Source organism: Anastrepha ludens, chromosome X (genome assembly GCF_028408465.1).
Source record: "Anastrepha ludens isolate Willacy chromosome X, idAnaLude1.1, whole genome shotgun sequence".
NCBI lineage: Eukaryota > Metazoa > Arthropoda > Insecta > Diptera > Tephritidae > Anastrepha > Anastrepha ludens.
The window spans coordinates 76,375,457-76,394,389 of NC_071503.1; the positions used below are offsets into that span (position 1 = coordinate 76,375,457).

General features: G+C 38.8%; 1 long non-coding RNA gene across 1 annotated transcript; it reads right to left on the bottom strand.

Moving 5' to 3' along the window:
• Window positions 1-11,849: 11,849 nt before the first annotated feature.
• Window positions 11,850-17,899, bottom strand: LOC128869490 (uncharacterized). Its single transcript, XR_008455314.1, has 3 exons — window positions 14,564-17,899; window positions 14,021-14,497; window positions 11,850-13,858 (listed from the first exon to the last, which is right to left on the bottom strand). It is a non-coding gene; the product is annotated as an uncharacterized LOC128869490 (long non-coding RNA).
• Window positions 17,900-18,933: the final 1,034 nt, after the last annotated feature.

Genomic DNA, 18,933 nt, shown 5'->3' on the forward strand with positions numbered 1-18,933 from the left:
GGTGGTAATGGCTTCAAGACTGTCTCCTAACAACAACTCAACCCAACTCTTGGGCTACAGGCTATGGCTTAAGTTTGAACCCACGTTAAACAGAACTCATGCTTTTTACCACAATACACAAGATTCACAATTTTACCCTGCCACTAATTGATGGATGGAAACAACTATTATTGCGACAAACTTAGTTCATATTGGGGAGGACTGATTACATTATGCCAACGGTGAACTTCAACGAGAATTATGCCACCTACTTTCCACCTCGGCAGGAATGGAGTGAGGTGCTTGTAAACAACTTCGACACTAAAGTCTACACAGATGGTTCAAAAATGGATTGTGGCGTTGGAGCTGATATATATTCTCACAGGATTAGAATTGCGGACTTCTCTTTTAAGTGTAATATCGCTATTCTTTCGGATAGCCAAGCTGCAATGCAAGCACTTAAAAATTATGTTATTACTGGCTTTGGATATATTAAATGTTTTTTTATTTTTATTTTTTAACTTTTTCAGACTTTTTGTGTACCACGGTAACTTATGCAACCCCACAGGAAGCAATTGTGGATTGCATTTTAAAACTTGAGAATCTCGAATAAAAAAGCTTTATAGCACTCAGAGACAATAAGAATCACTTGAGAATAAGAATAACTTTATACAAAAACAAACGCAGCAGTTATTTATCTTCTGCGACAATCTCCTGGCGTACCACTGGTATTTTCTTTAAGTGGTTCCGATGGTAAAACGGCGTCAATAAAAATTTCAGCTTCGTTTGAATCGAGTCCGAAATGACGTGCAAGCTGTTTCTGTCCTGCGCTCGTTGGTGCCAGTTGGAAATCTCGAGTGAAGACAGGTCGTGCAGCAATTGATCTTTCCAACGGAGATGTGGTCTTCCTCTTCCACGCCTTCCTTTCAGGGGTACCTTGTCGTAAATTCGTCTTGCGGGAGCGCCTTCTTTCATACGGGTGACATGGACACACTTAACTATGTCCATGTCGGTAAATAGCCCATACAACAAGCGGTTCCGCCGTACGCGGTTCTCCTCACTAACGCGGAGGGAACCGAAGATCTTACGTAGAATTTTTCTCTTTTTTGGGAGCCCTTAAACCTTTTTCATCCGCTGTTGACACCGTTCATGCTTCTGAGCTATATATTAGGACTGGAAAGATGACCGTTTTGTTCTTCGAGAGAGAGCTATACTTCTCAGTTGCCTACTGACCTGAAATTAACACTTGTTGGCAAGAGTTATTCTCCGTTTGAGCTCCGGGCTGACGTCATTTCTGTTATTAATACTGGTCCCAAGGTAGACAAAGTCCTTCACAACTTCGAATTGTTAGTTGTCAACACTGACATATTATCCAAAACGCGAAGACTCCTTGTGTGTTGACTGTAGACACTTTGTTTTACTCTCATTCACCGCAAAACCCACATTGCTCGCCTCTGTCTTTAAACTGGAGTATGCCTAGCATACAGGGCGTTTTGTAACGCTGATAATTTCGTTGTCGTCGGCATATGCTAGTACTCTTATAAAAGATAGTACCAGTACGGTTCAGCTTGAAAGCGCGAAAGATTTTTTCCCGCAAGAGGCTAGGTAGAGAATCATCTTGCCTCAAACCTCGTTTGGTATCGAACGATTCGGAGGGGTTACTTCCAATTCTGACGACGCTTGTGGTAGCGCGCAACGACATCTTACACAGTCGTATTAGCTTTGCGAGGATATCAAACTGAGACATAGCGGCATAGAGGTGATTTCTATACGTGCTATCAAAGGCGGCTTTGAAATCGAAGAGGTAGTGTGTGTCGAGTTGTTTTTCGCGGGTTTTCTGAAGTATTTGGCGTATTGTGAAGATCTGGTCCATGGTGGACCTACCAGGTCTGAAACCGCACTGATAGGGCCCAATCAGTTTGCTGACGATGGGCTTCATTCGCTCACAAAATACGCTCGACAGTACCTTGTATGCGATGGCAAGCGGGCTTATTCCGCGGAAATTTGCACAGATTGCAGGATCACCCTTCTTATGTATTGGGTACAGCACACTGGAACCTGATTCCATTTGCTTTGCATGCTCTCGTTAGACCATATCCTGCAGAGGAGCTGATGCATGCGATTTATCAGGTCTACACCTCCAGCTTTAGATCTCTCCTGGATCACTGATTTTAAATTTCTTACAAATATATATAATATATAGTATATAATAATCTATTTAAAACATTTTCCGTTACATTAAATTACTTCAGTGAATACGCACAGAAGATTACATATACGATTAGCTCGTGGACCCATATTATGTAATAGTTATCCTCAAAATAAAACAGGGACTCAACAGGTTGTGTCTTTAAAAATTTCAAGAAAAGAGTTATTTTTTAACTTTTAATTTATATGAAAAAAATTACTCATAAAGGTACACATTCATTCAGTTAAATAATAACGGTTAAAAAGTGACTTTCTTCACATCTTCAGTTCAATTTAATTGACTCATCTACCAATTGATTTTTCTTAACTTCTTGATTTCAAAAATATATAACTTGTCGATATTGGATATTTTCTACTAATCTTACAGTTATTTAATTATGACTGTTGTCAGCTTAAAGCTTAGCATGAAACCAAAAATGTGGCCTTATTTTGCACCTAACCGTTGAAGGTAATTACGGCAACAATGTACCACTTCTTTACGAAAATAAATACAAAACTAAAACTTCTTTGCTCATTGCGAAAAACGTAATCTGAAATGATTATGTTTCAAAGATTTCAACAAAACAAAAAGACGATTTAATTAAGCAGTTCTCTTGTTTGAAAAATATTTTTATTTAATTTTAAAAGGCAAATTGTTTTCCACCAGTTCTTAAAAGGGAAGATTAGCTTTTGCATTGAAGATTTATCAGCCAGAAATACCAAGCCTTCACTCCGTTGATTGCTTTTAGAATATGAGTCACCATTTTAAATGGCGAAGGTTTTGAAAAGAATATTTCAAACAACATATGATGTTTCGAAAATCATGAAAAAAACAACAGCTTTCAAATTCTCCATGCGGTGAATGAGTCCAATGAGATAGTTTTTGGCGGATTCTACAATATCTTTTCATTCAAAAGAACTTCTCTTAATCTAGGATCCAAAAACAAAGTTGCATTAATTTCACTTTCAAGGAAATGATCCATCCTTGTCCTGCCTGTTTTCACCAAAACTCAAAAATTGTTTACTGACATTTTGCATTTTCTCCATTAAACGAATGCTCGACACTTTTTATATGCTTTGAAAAAACATTTTTTATATGCTTTGCAAAGAAATCAACCAACACAGTAACCAAAATCAAAATTTCGAAAATCAACTCAATTTTTGGGCCACTTTAAGCGTACTATTTGTTGTATCACAATTCAATGCGCCGCAACTCTGCGTAATCAAAGTTTTTCTAAAAACTGATATTAAAAAATTTTAATTTTAGTGAAAATTGTTGAATTTTTTTCGATTTTCACAAAATCTGAAATTTGGATTGTAGTGAATAAACTATTTGACAGCTGGGAATGGCAAACTGTATTGACCTTTATGTAGAGTATGGTTTGGCAAGTCATTATGAATCATTTAACGCCAGAACACCGCTTTCAAATTGGGAACACTGAATTTGAAAAAAATAAATTTGTTCGCATCGTTTTCAACTTGTTAGTCTTTGTCCCTCGACTACGTGGAAAATTGATCTTGGCTTACATGCGTATGAAATACAGCTCGTGCGAGAATTGAAACCAAAACACCATCGTTGGCATCGAGTGTTTGTTGATTAGGCTCATTTAAATTTATTATTAAAATATATTGGAAAAGGTAGTTAAAAATTGGACTGATCGAATGGACCATGTAGCCGCGGCGGACATATACCGGATATCATATTCAAAAAATAAATGCAATGGTATTATCTACCAGATTATAATAACAAAAAGTCATTGGAATAATATTTAAATTTTTTATTATCATCTTAAGTTCTCAAGCCCTTAAAAACACACCCGATATAGACTAATGAATTTTTTTCAATCTCAATTTTAACTTATATGTTCTTACATAATCAATTACTGCCATTTAAATAAGTTTAACCATTTTTTTTTTTTTAATTTTAATTTAATAAATTATTAGGTTAGGTTAGGTTAGCCAGGCCCATTGTGATACCTGCATTTGATTTCCATCCCTTTACTAAGTTGCTTAAACCACTTAGATCGTTCTGAGAAGGTAACTAGTCTCTACAATGAGACATTTTGCAAATTTCCCAGGTCTTCAAACATATAATCGCCAAAATATTTGGTACTGCTTCTTTAAAGTGCAGGACATGAACAGAGGAGGTGTTGCACCGACTCAATTTCTTCTTCATCTTCACAGCTCCTGCAGAAGTCATTGTGAGGTACACCCATTCTACTGGCAAGGGTGCCAATAGTGCAGTGACCCGTTATAACACCAGGGTGACCGGGAACCCAGCAAAGTGTGATGTTGTGTTGTTGGATAAGTGAAATCGACCTCCTGCAATCTCCCACACTTCTTGAATTGATGCGGGTTGAGGGCAGTGACTGGATAGCTGCTAGACTATCAACAAAAATGTCCATTAATCTTATCGTTTGGCAGTCCAAGCGAGTAATTTAAGGATAATTGTTCATCTTTGAGCCCGCAGTTTAAATATATGACTACTATCATCTACAAGTTTATATGATGACTACTATCATCTGAAATGACTCCGGTCTGCCAATCCTTCCTGTCAGGTATTCGTATTTTATAGCATCTGCTCACATTTATCTTGGGAACCAAATAGTCTGTTTTCGACGCATCTTGCAAGTTTTCCACAGATAGTATATAGTATATAATATATATACTATACTATAATATATATACTATCTGTGGAAAACTTGCAAGATGCGTCGAAAACAGACTATTTGGTTCCCAAGATAAATGTGAGCAGATGCTATAAAACACGAATACCTGACAGGAAGGATTGGCAGACCGGAGTCATTTCAGATGATAGTAGTCATCATATTTAAGCTGCGAGCTCAAAGATGAACAATGGCGCTGGATCGGGAGTGTACTTGGAACAATTATCCTTAAATTACTCGCTTAGACTGCCAGACCGGTGTAAGGTCTTCCCACCTGAGATCTACGCTGTAGACTGAGCAGCAAAAAAGGTGGTTAAATTTCAAGGGCCGGTGTTGATTTTGAATAAAATACAATTTTTTTAGGAAATTATTGTTATTTCTCTTTATTATAATAATATTGATATGGCCTGAGGGATCTTCCGCCGGCTTAGACCCTTCTGGTATTAGCACTAGCTTTTGCAGTTTCCACTCTTTCGGGAATGTGCATTCTTCTAAGCCGGAGTTGTAAACATCCAAAAAGACTTCTGTATGCTTTTGGATTGCCAACTTAAGAGCTTCATTCGGGATCGCATCGGGCCCGGGTGCCTTATTGCCTTTGATCTGTTTGTAAATGTGCAAAATTTCGTCAGCGTTGGCCAGGCAACGATTTCCATCGTCTTCCATACAGCTGGCAGCGTGGGCTGCGATGCCTTGCTGTTGGGGGAACAATGTTTTGACCACGTTGCGCAGAATAACTGGGCACGTTGTGGGCAGCGGTTTGAAGACTTTTGTTTTTTTCATCACCAGCTGGTATGCAAATCCCCATGGATTGCTGTCAGCATCCTCGCATAGTTTTTGAAAGCACTGGCGTTTGCTGCTCTTAATTGCATTCTTTAGCGTTTTCCTTTTTTGTTTGAATAGGAGTCTATTCCTTTCAAAGCTGGTCGTACCTCTCGACCGCTGATATGTTCTCCTTGCTCTATTGCATTCTTCGCGTGCTGCAGAGATTTCTTCCGTCCACCAGTAAACGGGCTCTCTGTGGTTTTTATTAGGCCTTGTTTTACTCATAGCTGCATCACATGCTTTAGTGAGTTGTCTCATGACTTGGTTAGTTTTTTCAGCCGCATTATCTCGAACACTTCCGGGTCCAAAGTTCCAACCCGGTATCTGACCTCGTGTGAGTTAGATGACTTCGGCCTATCATGTTTGCCTATAACGCAAAGTATTGCAAAGTGATCACTACCAGTGTAATACTGGCTAAGGGACCATCTCAGGTCGATTATTGACCCTTCCCTGCTCTTTGGAATGTTTGCTGGTTCCCGGTATTCATAAGCGCTATGTCAAGCATAGCGAACGCTTCTAAAAGGACTTTACCTCTAGGGGTGCTTCGAGGGCATCCCCAGTTCACTGCCCAAGCGTTAAAGTCGCCAGCTACAATGACCGGACTATGATCTTTAAAGTCATGTGCAAGTTCTTCCAGTGTGTGTATGGCTTCCGCTAGGGTTAAGCTAGGTTGAAGATAGCAGCTGTAAACAAACAGCTTACCAACACGGGCTCGTACATAGCCACGTGTTGCGTTTATGTTCGTCATTCGTGACCTATTCATTCCACAGTTCCATACAGCTGATTTGCCTGTTGTGTCGGATACCCAATCATTCTCATTTCCGTATTTATAGGGTTCGTTGAGTATTGCAATGTCTATTTTGTGCTCTCGTACAGACTGTTCGAGCAGGCTTTGAGCCTTCTCGCAGTGATTTAAATTCAGTTGGAGAAACTTCATTTATATCGCATTTCTTTGAGTGCTCTTTGATATAAAGGGCACTTGTTGCTAGTCATCGCGTGTGCGGTGACGCTTATTTTTTTCTTTTTACAAATTAAGCAACTTGCTGTTTGGGTACAACTCTTCGCCTGGTGATCTTTACTGCCGCATTTAAAGCAGGACTTGGTGAAGTCGTCCGTACTTTTGCATCTCGCTGCGACATGCCCGTACTCCATGCACTTGAAGCACCTTTTCGGGTCAAGTTTTTCTCTAATACGGCAGATAACTAGGCCAATCCGTATTTTGCCTGCTGCTGTTAGCTTAGTGGCGATATCTGGTGTAACTTTAAGGGTCGCCGTTTGCGTCCCACCATAAGCTTTTCGCAAGTTAGCAATTGCAGACAAAGGCACATTTAGTTCCTTGAATTGGCTAGTTATAGCTTCATGGACTTCGTCTTTCGTCGTGATTTCGTCGAGATCACGAATTTCGATTTGGCGTAGTTCAGTTAGTGTCCTTACTTCAACTACATCTCCTAAGGCAGCTTTAACTGCTTCGTTGATCTTCAGAGTGTTTGGATCAGATGATCGCTCAAGCACTAGTAGCAAGTCCCCATTTGCAGTTTTCTTAACACCATGTACTTTCGAGTTAAGCTCCTGTAAACATGGTTAATGGTTAATGGTTGTAGAGGGTTAAGGAGTAGCCCTTTAGCACTGCGACCATATTGATCTATTGTGCACCCTATGCTGTCTATTGACTGTTAAGTATGCTTATGAATTGTACCAGCTCCTTCTGAGGGAGTGATTGAAGGTCTTCATCTGTAAGCATGAACTTGTTTAAAAACCTTTTTCTTCTATGCGTCAACCCCGGACATTCGATAATGAGATGTTCCATAGACTCCTCATCTTCGCAGCAGAATCTGCAGGTGCTGGTGTTAGTTATGCCTAATTTATGTAAGTGTTTGTTGCAGGTGAAGTGACCCGTGAGGGCGCCTGTGAGAGTGCGAATGCTCTTTTTGTTTAACGTGAGGGCCATGTTGGCTCTTTTAGCGTTGAAACTTAGGAACTTTTTGGAGTGTCTAAGACCCTCTACATTGTTCCAATGCTGATTTAATAGAGTTTTGGCCCAGTATTTTATTTTTTGTTTTAGGTTGTTTTTGTTGAATCCGAACATAGGACTAGGTCCGATGAAGTTTTCATCTGCCCCTTTTTTGGCTTGAACGTCTGCCTTCTCTGTAAACATGGCTCTGTTTTCACCCGTTTCAGAATGTCAGCGTATGAGACATTGCCAACGCTTTTCACAACGATCGCGTCTTTACGGGGCGGTCTCTGTCGCCTGCGATTTCCCCTCGTGTATGCTTCGTCTCTTTGTTTCCCGTCTATTTTTGGACTTTTATTGTTGCTTCCCTTACGGTTTTTCTTAATTGTTACCGTGTTCCATCCTTCGGAGCTGGTTTGCTCTTTTGTTGATACCGGCGTTGCCTTCAGTGTTCCATCGCGGTCACTTTTACTCTTTTTTGCCGGGCTTTTCCGTGCAGCGACTGTGTCTATACATCGCTTTGGCGTACCATCCGTGACGCGCTTTATAAGAGGCGATGTTTGCGTGCATTCATTTTTTGCTTCGAGTACCACACTTTTTGTCCCTTTTAACATCCTTGTTTTGGAAGTCAGAATCGACCTTTCTAACTTCTTATGGAGCTCAGAAATGCTCGCTTTGGGAGTTCCATCATCTCCGTTAGCTCTTTAATTTTAGCACTGATGCTGCGGTTGAGCTCTTCTGTTGTTGGCTCCTTTGCGACACTGCTGTACTGCATGCATGGTGACGCAGATCGGGTTCTTCCAATCAACGGAGGCGAATGAACCAGTCTCGAGCTCCTTTGAAAGGGGTTTTTTACCAGCTCCCCGCTGCTGTTACTGCCGTCTGCAGTCTCTTTTGGCAGATCCAATAATGGATTAATTGCTGCTATTTTAAGATCTTCTAGGGTGTTTATATTATGTTTGCTTGTATTCATAGTTCTTGGACCCCAACTCGTAAGCCGTTATCCCTATCCCGGTGCGTAGTCACTTCTTCATGATTCCATGGTTATCTTTGCAAGCAGGGAGGCCATGCGAGGGTTGACGAAGGATCCATATGAGAGCCCAAGTTCAGAGCCGAATCAGTGCTAACTAGGAATGTTACATCTAGATCTACGCCGACACTTAATGGCGACGGGATATGGAGCGTTCTTAGAGATTTGCCATAGTTTTAACGGGGTGCGGGTGGCTGCACCATTAACCTGAATGCCATTTCAGCTAGATTTCACTCTGCTTACTAAAGAAACAGAATAGCGCAGCCGTCAGCTCGTGGCAGTATGTTCCAAACATTTTCCAGTATATCGTAATTAAGACCTTACTGGGCTCGGTCTTAATCTAGATCGTTTTAAATTAACAGCCGCCCCTAACATGGGGGACAGACGCTGACCAGGGAGCCGCCCAATATGAGTCAGTCGCTTCTGGATTTTTTAATTTTCACCATGCCTTTGCATGATGAGGGGGACACTTATTTTTTTAAAGGCGGTGTCGTTTCGCCTTTGTCACAGGAACCTCTTCGGATTAGCTAGCTTTTAGACCGATTCCTCCATTTCTGCCGCTCATTGTCGGGGGCTGTTTATTTGTTAGAACTTATTCGAAACTAACCTGCTACTGCAGGCCGTCCGGCTATCCGCAACCTGCCGACCCCCACGGTAGCTTAGAGCCCAGCTTAGTCGCCCCGATCCCTGGGGAGCGCGACCTCCGTGTGCATACACATATGTATGTACATGCATATGCAAAAGAGAATTGTTTTAGCATTTGTTAGGTTGTTATTTACTTCCTAATTATTGCTTGTAAATATGATAAGGCGATGCTCGTGAGGCAGGTCATGGTTGCTGCATGCGTATGCACATATGTTTGCAACACTTTATGAATTGAAGATGTAATTGAACTTTTGCAGAAACCTTACTAACATAATATATGTACATACATATTGATATATATAGGTATATATGTATATGCTAGAACTGATGCATGACCGTTCGAGTTTTCGTTTAGCATACCTACTACTAGAAACAGATTTGGCCGCTATCCCTTTAATATATACTGTGTGAATGATATGAAATGTTACCCATTCAAAACACCATAACTTTTTTATGTGAAATTAGGTTTTATTGATTTCAAAGACAAAAGTGTTCAAAAATGATTACAATTTTAACATATGTATATTCACCTTAGCTCGATAGCTCTGGCGAATTCGAAAGCCAATTCCATGAAATGTGGAACATGATTTTTTAGCCATTCTTGGTTCACGCGAGCTTTATGAGACGGTGCCGAATCCTGTTGGAACGTCCATGGTCTACGACCGAAATGCTTGCGTGTCCAGGGCTCTAAAGCAGCTTTTAAAACATTTCCCCGATAATAAGTCGCATTCACTTTGACACCAGGCTCGATCAAAATGATTGGAGAGCGTCTATCAGCGGTCACTGCGGCCCAAACCATTACTTACGATGGGAAATTGCTTCGAGTGGCCATACGTAGGCTCAAATCCTCGTATGAGCCTTCGGTCAGGTAAACACGATCGTTTGGAGTGTTTATGAACTGCTCAATTGGGAATTTTTTTTCATCAGAAAACACAATGTTGCTCCTTTGCTCTTTCGCACCGAACTTTTTTTTGGGGTGAAAGATCGAGTGCTTTTTGGAACTTGTAAGCCTTGACCTTGAGCTCATTTTTCAATATGCGTCGAATGCTGTCTTGCAATATTTTCGGTTCTTTGGCCATTTTTCTTCCACTTCGACTAGGATTTCGTTCAAGTCGAGCCTTCACTTTCCGAACCATTTCTGGCGTTGTGGCGGTTTTTTTTGGTCCACCTCCATAGCGTTTTGCAATGCTACCAATATCATTGTAACGTTTTATAGTGCGATACACAAACATTTTATTTACTTTGAGGTGACTGAGCTCACGAACAATGGCTAGTTGTAATTTTCCAGCCAAATATACCGCAATCACACTATTACGTTTGAATTCCATCACAGAAAAAAAAATTCAACAAAACTGAGACGCAAATGCTTTTGATGGCTTATAAACAATATATTGAACTGTGATTAGAACAATTTTGACGTTGATGTCATGAGCTATTTCCCAGACACAAGCAGTGTGAAGTTGATAACACTTCATATCGTTCACCCTGTACATCAATGGGGAGTCGATCGAATCCTACTCAAGCTTATCCTTGGACTTTTATTAGAGCCTTTAGGTAGGATTATATCTGCACCGCCTCCCACCACATGATACCTCCATAAACCAAAATGGATCTGATCATCGTATTGTACCGTGGTTGCCCAGTGGTTGATATACGGTTCCAGGCCATAAGCCCTTTAACCATTCTACCAGTTAAGGTCACCCACTTAGAGAGTTCCTTTAACGCTGATTGCATGAGCCCGCTGATAGTCGAGAGAAACTTCTCAGTCATCAGCATGACTACATCGTCCGCATAAGAAACTGTCTTAATCATTGCTGACGTTAAACAGCAAGTCATTTAAAACTGGTTGCACAGTAACGGCGATATTTCGATAGCAGTCCAAGTCCTCTGTCGTCTGTGACTCCTTTGCTGCATTGTGAAGTCTTCTTGTTTCTCTTCTTAGCAGTTTGAGCTTCCTGGTCCCCCTTGATAAGTTTGGTTTTTTGGCGGCCTGCTTACTGAATAAGATCTACGAAAAGCTTCATCTATTTCTGGAGCAGCTGGAGACGTTAGTTGTTTTCTTCTCTTCAGGGGGATCTAACATAGATATAGGCTTTGAAACATTTGTCCAATCAGCCTATTTTGGATTCCTATAGGGAAGTCGTTTAGATCGTTCTATGTTGACTATGAACACAATTCTATAGTGGCCCAAAAGGGAGCACTTTGGTGAAACATGCCAGTGCACAGTGTGACTTTTTTCACTTTTAGGATGCCAAAATTAATAACAGCCAAACCAATAGAGCAATTCATTTAAAACTTTGCAGTGTGGTTGCAGATACCTAAATCTGATTTGAGAATAAAAATGGGCGTGATACGCCCACTTTTTCTCCTTGCCCACATATAAGGTAAAATTTCACATCATCATATTTTCTACTTTAAAAGCATTTTCCAGTGCCAATTTAAATACAAATTGTTTAGATTTCTTAACTTTAGCTTAGAGGCTTATGACTAATACTTAAAAGATTTCATTCAGCCCCTGGGTACCTTTTTATACTACATTATACTGATCAATGAAGGAGATAATCACAAATTGTTTCAATGATAAATATGTCACTGATCTTTATTTTATTAATAGTAAGCCAATAAACAGTTTCTAAAGATTAAACATAACAAAACATAAACACTTATTCGAAAGCAATTATTCATAATACTTCTTCCTGGGCCGGCAATGCAATTACATCTTGAGGCAAAGTCCCGCGCTTGGTCTTCGATGGCTTACGTAAGCTGCAAATGTAGGGATCGGATGATATTAGAAGCCTGTGCAATAAATCCTCATTGGTTTGAGTTCGTGAACTTTTCATTGTATACCATTCGCGATATCTTCTGACATCTTTATTTCTCGATTCTTGCGCTTCTTCAGAAAGCTGACCAATAGGAACCATGCATGACGATATTATATGTCTTGAATGGAATAGTAGCCTTTTTAAGAGACATAAGTTAATGCCTGTAATGTCTGCAGTAACTTCTGCCTTACTAAAAAAACGTCGTGCTGTGTTTCCGTCATTTGTATTGCCAGATTTCTCTTTTGGCATATCAATTAAAAGCCCAGTTTCGTTTCTAAATCTGCTTTGAATGCTTTCCTTCCTCTGTTTCAGTTTTTCCTTATTTTCGGCGCCTCTTACACACCATTTCCTTAGTTCCAACCGATATACAATGTGCAACACACACTCCATGCACCGTATCCATGAGTGAAGTGGTGAAATGCCGAATCTTAGCATGTTTGCGTCAACTTTCCGTTCCGACAAAGCGCTAAAATTATTCATATCCTTCGCTGAAGCACCACAGATATAACACGCTTGAGATGAGGTTTATGCTGAAAGTGCATTACATACTTTACCGTCAATCATACACAAAATTAGTGTACTAGTAACTTTAAAGTTTAAATTTTCCATCTTAATTATTGTAGGAAGAAGATTAGAAATTTGGTCTTCCACAATCTTTACTTCTCTCACAATAGCATCTCGCGTTTCTTTTTCAAACAAAAATTTAATGGGACGGCAATATCTGGTTGATGATGGAAAAGGGTTCCTCCATATAACAACTCTACGTTGATTAACTAGAGTATACATTTCGAGAAGTACTAGTGAAACAAAAAACATGCTGCTATCAGATTGATTTTCTTCGCTGAACTTTTGCTTATACCGTTTTTGCTTCGAACCATCGCAACCCCATTTGAAAGTCACGAAAACTTCTTGAATACTGGGAATCGACAGCAGTACTTCTTTTTGTGCGTTACACAACCTTTTTATACTATGATCAATAAGCGCTTGCAACTCAATTTCGGCATACGTTTCGGTTACTGTGATTTTTTCTGGGTAACATAAAGCTTTGGACTTTTTTATGCAGTTATACGACGGATATAATTTGGGATTTATTTCTGCTGTATGCTGTCTTGAATCATTTGCATCTATTATCAGCGCAAGTGCTTGGTCTGGCGATAAACTTTTGTTGCGCTATTTCGAAAGTCGAGATTTTTTCAACACAGTACCTCTTGACGGTGAAGACAAACACAGCTCTTTAAATAATATTGCGGAATTTCACTTACCGTTTGATCTAAGTCCCATTTCTGCCGCCATTAACACTTTTTCGCTATTTGATACTGCTAAAAGACTCTTTGCTTTTCTTTTCTTTGTGCGAAGAGAAGAATCGGAAAACGCCACATGTGGTCTACCTACATTGGATCTAATAGAGGATGAAGTTGATGGCCCAACATCAAGACGGTATTTTCCAAAGTCTTCACTCTTGGAAAACCAACTATAATTACGGGCTAGAACACGGGCCTTAACTCGGCAAGACCCCTCCCACTTTGAAGAAAATTGGTAACACAGTTTTTTTATACGCTCTCCTAGCTTTTTAGTATCCACGTCTCTTCCGATCACCGCAAAAATTTTCTCTAACACCGCATAACGACGCGCTTCTTTTAAGCTCGTCAGCCAAATTTCAAAAAGTTCTTTCCGAGGAATCGCCATGAAAACTTCTATTAAAGCTGTGGTAGCAAATTGTAGCAAAATTTTATTCCAGTGTCTGAAACACAGAATCCTAAAGGTCGTTTCGCTGTTAAAGAATGGACGGAACTCGATGGACCAATATAAGTTTTTCTCAGTAAAATATCAAAAATAATATTAAGCTATGGCTGTTTTAGTGATATTTTACTGAGCGGATTTGTATCGATAGTAAAAACTTTATAATCCTCTTACTTACCCCTGAAGTACAAAAGTGTTGAAATTTAATCAGCAAATACTCAATTTTATGAAATTGATACTTATTCGTATTATATCTTTTGACAAACTTCACAGCGATGTTCGGATAATAAATAAAAATTATTCAATTGACGCACCGGCTTGTGTTTGTAAACGGTTATCTTTCTTAAAACTATTGTTTTGATGAATTTTGAGTACACTGTCGTAAAATTTGGTCATTTTTACACAACATACCGAAAGAAAATCATTTTCGCAGAACTTTTTTTTTTTAATTTTGGCATCCTAAAACGATAAAAAGTCACAGTGTGCAGTGGTCAACTTTTAATGAACCGATATTTGACAATCGTGTTATATCAATAACCTCCGCTCGGTTACATACACCTCGTATGTTTATGTAGCTGCTACCCCATGCCGAGCATCAGGAGCAGGAGCCTTAACTCTGCTCACATACTGCCGACGTCAGATCTGCGTTGCAAAACTGCGCGAAGAGAAATATATTTGCCATTCAAGTTTTTTCTAACTGAGATGGAATTTCTTATCTTACCTTAAGTGGTAGCACGTAGTAAGGATAGTCAAGGTCAGTGACTTTGTCCTACATGCGACATTGTTCCTGTATTAGGGCCACCCCCACTCTCTTCTCCTCCATAAAGAGCAGCAAGTCATCCGTTGCCGCTAGTTAATATCTAACATCGATATTGAGTAAAAGAATATTTTTTGTTGCACCAAGACGTGCATTCTTTATTCATAATCTTAGACTAACTCGTTTACATCAATCTTAATACTATTTATAGCATAGATATGCGTAGGTCGTTATCTGTTCACTAGTAGATAGCTATTAAGGTTATTATTGTTTGTTTTAGTGATAGTGCATTTCTGTTGTTATATTGTTTGTCCGTTGCAGTTTGTGGTAAATCATGTTGAGATAAGTTTTGTTGTTTTGGTGTTATGTACATTGTTATCATACAGGGTTAAAGTGCACATGGTATTTTTGTGTGTCGGTATAGTTAATGATGAGTAATCATTGATTACACAGTCCTGCGAGGGTGAGTTTCTAGAATGGCTGTACTTGTTTCTTGTAGTTTTTTATGCGCTGAAAACGAATCTGACCTTCAAAATGCTCCATCACGTCAGGATTTTTGGTAAATGAAGCCTAAGAGGTCAAAAAATGGCCATTTTAGCCATTTTTGATCATTTTTTTACACATACGTTGGGTATAACGTCTATTGGCGTTACTGAAACTGTTAATTTCAAAATGTCATAACTTTTTTTTAAAGAATCGTACAATAATTTTAAAAAATGGGTTTTAAAGCTAAAGAGTTGTACTATGCGACCTTTTCGTCGAAAATTGAAAAAAAAATTTTCTATCCCAAAAAAAATTATCAAAAATGGCTAAAATGGCCATTTTTTTACCTTTTAGGCTTCATTTACCAAAAATCCTGACGTGATGGAGCATTTTGAAGGTCAGATTCGTTTTCAGCGCATAAAAAACTACAAGAAACAAGTACAGCCATTCTAGAAACTGAAAAAAGTTATATTTCGCAGGCCTGTGTTATGTATGTCGATATGTATATAACTAGTGTTTATACTAACGTCGTTCACTCTCCCCTGCGTTAAAAATGAAATGTCCTCATTTCGAAGGGATCAGGTTTTGTAGACGTTGTGACTCGGTTAGATAAGCCAATTCGAACTCTTTTGGTGTCTGATGTTTCATTGTAGTTGTCGACATGTACTATATATAATTTTATAATTAAGTACGTGACTAAAGCTAATAAAGGGTGGTTAAATTTCAAGGGCCGATGTTCTTTCCTTGGGGTTATTTGAAAGAAAAGGTGTATGTCGATAAGCCAGCAACAATTCAAGAGCTAAAGGATGAGATAATTCGGCACATTAACGGCATAGAACCTCAATTATGTCTCAGCGTCATCGAAAATTTGGACCATCGGACGGATGTGTGCCGCCGAGGCTGCGGCGGCCATTTGGCCGATATTTTGTTCCATACGTAATTAAGCCATACCAATATTATTATAATAAAGAGAAATAAAAATAATTTCCTAAAAAAAATTGTGTTTTATTCAAAATCAACACCGACGCTTGAAACTTAAAAAAAAAATAAATAAATAATTGGCGCGTACACTTCTGTTAGGTGTTTGGCCGAGCTCCTCCTCCTATTTGTGGTGTGCGTCTTGATGTTGTTCCACAAATGGAGGGACCTACAGTTTCAAGCCGACTCCGAACGGCAAATATTTTTATGAGGAGCTTTTTCATGGCAGAAATACACTCGGAGGTTTGCCATTGCCTGCCGAGGGGCGACCGCTATTAGAAAAATGTTTTTATTAATTTTGCTTTCACCGAGATTCGAACCAACGACCTCTCTGTGAATTCCGAATGGTAATCACGCACCAACCCATTCGGCTACGGCGGCCGCCTTGAAACTTAACCACCCTTTATAATTATGATTATGGTTAAATATAGAGTAAATTTATAAGGATGTTCTTCAATTGGTAAAAATAATTTATACATTTCTTGTATATTAGTAAATTTATTGTATAATCTGATTCAGAGTTTAAGATTCTCAGTGCATTAACCTTTTCGTTCTGATGAGCATATATTACATATTTATATATATCTTGACTAGCGGACCCTCACCCGCTTCGCTGAGGGAAAGAAAAATATAAATGAAAAGTGTTCTTTGTTTTTTTTCTTGTTTCATCATTTAATTAATGCTCGGCCATTATTTTATGATTTATTCTAATAACAATGTTTTATTTATTTTAGTGACTTACTCTAATGATTGTAAACTAACTTATTCTAAGGCCTTCTGATACACAAAATTTTTGGTTTTATTTTCATGCGGTGTATAAATATAAAGTAACGATGGTTTCCCTACTCGAGAACATCCTACATACAGTTGCCCATGTCCAAAGCATGGATAAGTTAGGTCAATTCCACATAATTGAAGTGTTTGACCTTGAGACTGATTGATTGTAATAGCAAAAGCAAAGCGAATGGGAAATTGAAGTCGCTTAAAATCAAAAGGCAAATCCGTTGAAATCATTGGAATGCGCGGAATCAAAACATCTTCACCTTTAAATTTATCTTTCAAAATTGTTGCTTCAATTACATTGTTCATTGTTCGTTTCACTGCTAATCTTGTCCGTCTGATCGATATTTCGCAACATAATGATCACTGCGCCGACTTTCAATTGCAAACGATGTGGTGGCAAGCCAGGCAAATTAAGTGAATTCAAAAATTCAATTGGATAATTCACTACATCGTCGGGATTAGTGATTGAATCAATTGATTTATAGGTGACAACTTCACCTGGAATTTGAGTCAAAATACTGGCATTGATTTCATTGACATCGACATTTTTGGCAGGTAATATAGCTCTCTTGCTTAGCCAATCTTGAATTCGATAGTTTTGTGCAATACATTTTGCACTAATTGTACTCTTGATTCTGTTACGGTACAAAAATTAGTTGGAAGTGTGATCATGCCTGTATTCTTATCAATTGGCTTTCGTCCATTTCCAATTTGCAACAAATGTTCGGAAAATTCAGCAGCTGTTGGATCATTCTGTAACTGCACACGAACATTAGTAGTTAATGTGAGTTTTTGAACATATCTCCACAGATTAGAAGATTTAAGGCACGCTCACAATTCATCAGCTGCTGTTGATTTGGGAATAACAGGCAAAGTTTGTCGAAAATCACCGGCCAATAGAATTAGTGCACCACCAAATATGTTTGGGTTATTTCGAAAATCTTTCAGTGTTCTATTTAAGGCTTCCAGTGATTTTTTATTAGCCATCGTACATTCATCCCATACAATAATTTTACATGTTTGTAAAACCTTTCCCATTCCAGAATTTTTAGAAATGTTGCAAGTTGGTTCTTCATTTACTTGCATATTTAATGGTAACTTTAATGCAGAATGTGCAGTGCGACCGCCGTCCAATAAAGTTGCCGCTATTCCAGATGATGCCAAAGCCAATGCAATATTATTCTGTGATCGAATGGTGGCCAAAATTAACGACAACAAAAACGTTTTTCCAGTCCCACCTGGTGCATCTAAGAAGAATATTCCTCCTCTTTCATTTGCAACATTGTCTATTATTGAGTCATATGCCTGCCTTTGTTCTGTGTTTAATTTTGGTAGGTTTGTTGTTACAAATGTGTTCAGATCATTTCGATCATATTCTTTTTCACGTCTTAATTCTGCATTGTATGCATCATGCATCGGACGATTTGGTGCGATCATACCTAACTCACTCAGAGTTTTATTTGCAATCATCAGGCAAAAGTCTTCGATTTTAATTAATGCCTCATTATTTAATTCATCTGCATAATTCAAATTTGGATTTGCAGTAATGCGACGTACTTGATGTAGGATATCTTCTGTCATGTTTTCTTGGTAAGTACTCCACAATTATTTGGGGTTTGCTGGGAAACATGTAGCAATAATGATGGCAAATAGTGTTCTTATTTGGTGTGGAGAACTTGTTGCACATGCATCCATAAGAGTTGCATTCCACTGATTATCATTTTCAAGCAAATTCAATTCTTTGCATGTTTGCTGATAAGTACAACAAAGATGGCCATTATCTCGATTCAAACTTTCGAATGATCTTGGGCCGGGAATATCAACTAAGAGTAAACGTAAATAGAAACATCATTCCAAGTATAATATTTAGGAACATTTGAATAAAGCAATGTTCTTGCAAATGAATCTGTTTCACATAAGTTGAAAAATGCAGTTAGTGTTGTTGCTGGTGGTCGTTCGGCCATTTGTTGAGCAGTATTTTCAGTGAAATAAATACTTTGTTCATTTTCTAAATGGACTGACAAATGAATAACAGCTGGATAGCGATCATGAATCGGAAATGATAATATTCTCCAAACTGCTTCGTTGCT